Source organism: Aricia agestis, chromosome Z (assembly GCF_905147365.1).
Source record: "Aricia agestis chromosome Z, ilAriAges1.1, whole genome shotgun sequence".
Taxonomy (NCBI): Eukaryota; Metazoa; Arthropoda; class Insecta; order Lepidoptera; family Lycaenidae; genus Aricia; species Aricia agestis.
Genome location: NC_056428.1, coordinates 25,846,320 through 25,853,461, shown reverse-complemented (window position 1 = coordinate 25,853,461; position 7,142 = coordinate 25,846,320).

The following is a 7,142-nucleotide window of genomic DNA, read 5'->3' as shown; positions in this document are numbered from 1 at the left end:
ATTTAGACTATAAGAGTATTTTATAGCACTTCCCATCACCCATGCCCACTAGCCAAGGATTAAACACACGGACCACGGTATATCTGTTGGCTGGCTAGATTAGTTCGTGTTTACAAGGAACGTACTCCAACTCTCCATTTTCCAATCCCATCGTGTAATTCAACATTTGTTTTATACCGTCCACATTTTCCGAGCTCCGCAATTACGTTTGCGAGTTGCAAGAGAAAACCGTGCTATGTTTGACTATTTTAGAAGTCTAGAGTTATCTAGTCAAGATTCTAAAATAAAATTTGGCTATCGAAATTCGAGTAAATTGTTCATGTTTGAAAACATGAGTGGATGACATTATACAACATACCCAATTACTCTTTTTTAGGGTTCCGTACCCAAAGGGTAAAACGGCACTCTACTACAGCTAAGACTTCTATGTCTGTCCGTCTGTCTGTCTCCAGACTGTAACAATAACTAGCTATTAAAGTTTTACGCATTGAAAGTGTTTTGATGTACCACGGTCCACGATGTACGGCTAGATCATTATCTACATCGCAAAAGTCCTAGACGTACCGAAGAAACATAATAATAATCACTACATATGAATATAAAACAAAGTTGCTTTTTAGGGTTCCGTAGTCAACATGGAACCCTTATAGTTTCGGTCTGTCCGTCTGTCTGTCCGGTGTCTGTCTGTCTGTCTGTCTGTTCTTCAGGAAAGGTTAGATTTTTAAGGTTTTATTGTTTTCTCATACATTTCTTTAAATTATGAAAGAATATACTAAAATATAACAGTTTCCTTAAGTTTGTCATATACGATTACTTTCTAGAAATGATTCCTTACGAGCAACACTATAATTTGATGCAATAATATAGGATGTTTTTGTGTGATTTTTTCTTACCTTCTACCCTCATTAACTTTTTTCTCCCATGGTTTAGAGATTTTTCGTTTTACAATAAAATGTTCAACTTTTCAAGCCCTTCCTTTGATATACAGGGTGTAACAAAAATAAGTGATAATACTTTAGGGTGTGTACCTGTTCCTTGTAGAGAGTTCACTGTGAAAGTAGCAGCGCTGAAAGACCAAAATTTTTTTCACTTTTGTATGGGGAAACTCATGACGCTCGGGCCCTTGCCCATACAAAAGTGAAATTTTTTTTTTGTTTTTCAGAGCTGCTACTTTCACAGTGAACTCTCTACAAGGAACACGTACACACCCTAAAGTATTATCACTTATTTTTGTTACACACTGTATGTCTCAACGTGCTACACCTACAGCTTGGGTACGGGTCCCATACAAACTTTATAAAATTCAAAAGGTTTTTATAAAGTTTATTTACAATTGACTTTAAAAGTATATAGGTGCAATTTTGTTCGTTAACTTTTGTTGGTAGGGACATGATCGCATTGCTATACTTAAAAATTTTTTGAGGCTTCTGATGAAAAAACTGCAACAAGTGGTTTTGGCAGTCCTCTTGTGATGTCATTGTTAATCGATTTGTTCGTTAAGAAAATGCAAATACTTTTTTATAATATTAATTATTGTTAGTGTTCATTTTTAAGTTTTTATACAAAGATTCCAAGCAATAATAATTCTGAAATCTTAGACGATAGTCTATCGGAGAAACTAAGCCGATAAAATAATATATTAAATGCTTAACTTAAGTTTTAATTGCCGATAGCTCAAGGCAATATAACTTAATAATTAATAATATGTACTCTCGCCTAATACGTGGCTTCAGTGAACTTATAATAATTTGCTGCATATCATAATATTATACCAAGTAGGTAACTCATTTTTCAAGTCTAAGCTATTTTAGCCCTAAGTTTGGGATTTCATTCACAATTATAATTAACTTTGAAGCATCTACATAATATTATCATGTCTCACAAAATTTTGCTTTTTTAAGCCTGCGGCCCGCCACAACAACTATAAACTAAAGTCCACGCGGACGAAGTCGCGGGCAACAGCTAGTTTTTTTCACATTTTCCTCTATTTCTTCGGTCCTATTGGTCTTAGCGAGGAAGGCTATAGGCTAATAAAATATAGCCTATAGCCTTCCTCGATAAATAGGCTATATAACACTGAATTAATTTTTCAAATCGGACCAGTAGTTCCTGAGATTAGCGCGTTCAAATAAGCCCTTTCAAATAAGTTCCCCAATTTTTTCCACATTTTCCTCTATTTCTTCGCCCCTATTAGTCTTAGCGTGATAAAATATAGCGTATAGTCTTCTTCGATAAGTAGGCTATCTAACACTGAAAGAATTTTTTGAAATCGGACCAGTAGTTCCTGAGATTAGCGCGTTCAAATAAGCGCTTTCAAATAATTTCCCCCCGTTTTTTCCACATTTTCCTCTATTTCTTCGCTCCTATTATTATTAGCGTGATAAAATATAGCCTATAGCCTTCCTCGATAAATGGGCTATCTAACACTGAAAGAATTTTTCAAATCGGACCGGCGGGGCTAAAATGGTCACATTTAGCAATTCCTCTCAATCAATTCAGCAAATGAATTGTCAAAACTGTCAAACTGACAAATGTCAAATCAGTACAAAAATACAGAAATGAATTGCAAGCTGAGTTGCATTTTACGATTTTAGAAAAATGAATCATATTATGATTCATATCATGATTCTTCAAAGCGACCATTTTAGCCCCACAGTAGTTCCTGAGATTAGCGCGTTCAAACAAACAAACAAACTCTTCCCAATTATAATATTATTATTATTTAAAATTGCTTATTATCTTAAGAAACTACTGAGCAATTTTTATGTTATTTGGCACACATGAGAATAGACCACGTGAAAGGAAATACTAAGGTTTCTTTTTTTTTTGCGGAAAAATATACGGTTTCCGTGACATTCCTAAAATACGCTGGCGAAATTAAATACTTCTACGACACAATCTATGAACTACGAAAATCACATATACTTACCTAAAAAAATAATATCATCAGACTATTCCCTGGTATGACTGTGCCCTTAAGAGGATACACCAGGGCGAGAGAAATTGAAAATAGGTATTTGAAAATGTATTGCTGTCTCACCAATCTCAAGTCTCCCACCGCAGAGCGCGATAGAGACAACACGACAAAAGTTCTAATAAAAGAACAGAAAATCTTCGATTCGTTGTCCGCTGACTCCTTCTTCAAAACTTAACCGATTTAAGTATTTTTTTCATTAAGAATTAACGCTAGACTTGAGCTGTGTTCCTATGTTTTATTTTTTTTTGTATATTTTAGCCACTTTTGTTTTGTGGGTGTTTGAACACTGACAAAAATAGACAGAAAAACACAGATAGAAATATACAACATTTTAAAAATCCGCTAGGTCGATCTCTCAATGATAGAATTTTATACAATGTGTTAAAATATTAACTTTGTTCAATGCACGGTTATGGCAATAAATGAAAAATTCGTGAAAATTAGATGCATGTTTGTGATTTTTTTCTATCGAGAAAATTTTAAGATATCGTGTTTTTGCTCAGATCGAATTCTCGGAAATATAATGTAGTAAACTTATTTAATTTTAGAAAATGAAACAATTCGGGGCCAATTTTCAAGTATAAAATGAATTATAAAATCGACACTTTAGGAATAGTCGCCCCCTTAATTAATAATCCAAAGGTGTTTTGGTCTTATGTCGAAACTAACAGTAAAGCTGCTTCTACTTTCCCTGCCTCTATGCGTTGTGAGTTATGACGGAGAACTCGCAACCTCCTGTGACAAAATTTGTGATTTATTTGGAAATCCGCATTTATTACTGCGCTTACAAGGGAGGTGATAAGGTTAATATAAAAAAACTATAGGCCCATATCAAAACTTTGCATTTTTGCCAAAATTTTTGAATGTATCGTATACAAACAAGTCTACTCAACACTTAAATGCTGGTTCACTCAAGATCAACACGGTTTTTTAAAAGGTCGATCTACTACTTCAAATCATAATACTTTTTGGTACTATCTGGCTCAAGTAGTCATAGAAAAATGTTTGCCCTACCTCGACCCTATATCTCGTGCTGTTTATCATTGTTTGTCCCTTAGGCATTAGGCACAATCAATCAAATAAGGGCGCAAATAATTAATTATTATCTGCTTATTGTAAATCCTACCTCTAGGCTTGCAGTGCTAAGATGTTGGAACATAACTTGATGATGTATGGCAGTAGGATAAAAAAGGGCTAAGTCGTCCATAAACGATATTGTTTAGGCTTTTGTTAACTTAAATTCCACTTATACATAGTTAATATAGCAACATACATAGTTAAATAACAACTTACAAATACCTTGATAGGTATTTGTAAGTTGTTATTAATGTTTTAAGTAAGCGATTCTGGTAAGTATTTTAATTTCTAACTTTATTACCAACTTAAGAAAAAATAAGTATGTTAATTTTTAAGACGTCTGATTTTGAACTTTTAAAATGAATATTTAGCTAGCTATTTGACCGAGCTTTACTCGGTATTCGTTAAAACATGAATTAAGTGACATTTTCTAAAAATGATTCCTAGCTAGATCGATTTATCGCCCCTGTAACTCCCTATTTATTATTAACTCGCATTTAAAGATATTTATCAAAAATATTAGTAAATTTAAAAAAAATCCGGACTATCCGGATAATCCGGATTTGAGCATGTCAAAATCCAGAAATCCGGATTTTTTAAAAATCCGTTTTTTGCAATCCCTATGTACCTATAACCAGCTGGCAGCCATACAGCATACTAGCTTCTACACAGGTAAATAATCTGCATCTAGGTATGTAATATTATGTATACAAATCATTGCAAGAGGGTGGGAATGGGCGTGGCGTCATCAGTGGTTATATATTTACAAGCACTATAGAACTAGCATGGAACTACAAGTCCTGCCCCACGCGCTTCATTGCGATGCTACTTAGTACTTAGTATTTCTATGATAAGGCCCGCGCCGCTTCCCGTCACCCGATAATACCCTCTAATTGCATTTCCCGGAATACAAGCAATTAGCAGTATAAATACTTGTCTTGTACACCGAACTGGGAAAATCTAGTACACCAATTGAAATGTTTCCAGTTAAATTCGAATGCGAGAATAACTCCCAAGTCCCGTATGCATTTGATGGGGAACTTTATTGAAAATGCATGCTTCATTAGGCAAAATGTGAGATATAGTTTACTACATATATTAATTTTACTTAATTAGCAACTCCGCCTCGGAACTTACGGTTACCTATGTTCGCGGTATCGCCAACTCAAAGACTAAAGAGCTTTTCCTGGATGCTTAATGCTTTTGGAAATTGGTATACTACACACTCCAAAAGTTGCAGTCTACACAATCCAAAATAATCGAAAAGTACATACTTAATTCACTAATCTGGGGGCACGGCCGTGCCCCAGCCAAGCTTTTTAGCAAAGGCACGGCCGTACCATACTTTTCTCGAAGCGGTTCGCGGCTATTTCACACCCCCTTTATCTTCAATGTTAACAAAGCTAGGGATCTAGAATTTCGGTCACTAGGAGCAAATTGCATGAAATTTCGATAAATAGTTTAATAGTTACGGATGGTCAAAGTTACTGCATTTTGTCACTCACTGACTGACAGATCATCAAAATTCAAAGGTACTTCTAGCATACTTAGAACCTTGGAATTTGGTACCCGGATAGGTCTTTATATACAATGAAAGGAAAAATTATGAAACCAGCCAAGTGCGAGTCGGACTGGCGTACATCGGGTTCCGTACCGTAAATTTGTATGGGAGCCCCCCCTTTGGTTATGTTTTTATTAAATTTTATTACTAATATTAAAGTTAAAATACAGTTAAGTATTTTCTGAAATTTTCAAAAACGTCACTGTTACCATCATGGAAATAGAGCAAAAAAGGGGAAAAAAAATGTGTTTGTTGTATGAGGCCCCCTATTTATAATTTATTTTATTTTGATTGGACTATTGGCTTTATATAGAGACACGAGAAATACATAATTTGTGAAAATTGCAACTATCTAGCTATTGTGGTTCTCGAGATCCAGCCTGGTGACGTACGGATAGACGACGGACAAACAGCGAAGACTTATTAATTGCCAGGCCACTATAATAATTATAAAATAAAGAAATCTATTGATACGTTTACTGAATGTTGATTTAAATTAAAAAATAAGTTGAAGGCTTGGCTTGAATGTGATCTGAAAACTTTTTACGACAGAAGTATTGAATGGCTATGCAATATTTGCTTGGCTTCTTTTACATTTCATGTTTTTGGTGGGATTTGGTTTGTCAGGAACAAACTTTGATACTGAAATTGTTTATTCCATGATCCATCAGAAATTTTGATTCTAAAGTATGTACTTAATTACAAAAATTTTAATGAAATGTTCAAAGGACAACTAACTATGCAAACATTATTAATATCTAATATGAGAAACGTCATATTTGTGCCTTTGAGCAAATATGTTGGTTTCAAAATAAATGGTGATGAAATTTGAAAAGTTTTATTAATTTGCAGGTTGACATTTTATTCCAATTTGGATGAAAAAAACATAAAAATGATATGAAAGTAATAACGTGGTATTAGGGTTTCAAACTTAAAATGCAAAATTAACAATAATTAAAGGCCATACTTAATATTTTTATCCCGATATTCGATCAAATATTTCTGATCCCGGTTCAGCAGAAAACTTTTCAAACATTTTAAACTGGCCCATATAGAAACCCAACAAAACTTGGGCAAAGGAGATCATAATTTAAAGGTCCGTCGCAATCAAGAGTCAAGGAGTCAAGACTAAACTTCTTAAAAACTGTCCGGTGTCCCAATAGTTTCTAACGCAAAGGAGTTGGGGCCCAGACTTTAGACTCCAAGAGGCGCCCTGAGCCGCCGCCAAGTATATTCGTGCATAAAGTGTACAAGCACATTAAGAGCAAAGTATTAATATTATTAATATAATTTGATGTTGGAGGCAAACGGCGTCGTGGCGCCGCTGCATCGATCGCGGGCACGTGGCTCACCCGCGCCCAACCCCCTACGCAAAACTCCCTACCCGCTTACTACCGAACCCACTCTCGATTCACACTCGTACTATGCTTTCTCCTGTCTCGTAGACCCAAAAGTGACTTCAGAGTTGCGCGTTTGAACCCCTTTCGAATACGCCACGATCGGAAATATTAAAATTTCAAACTGCAC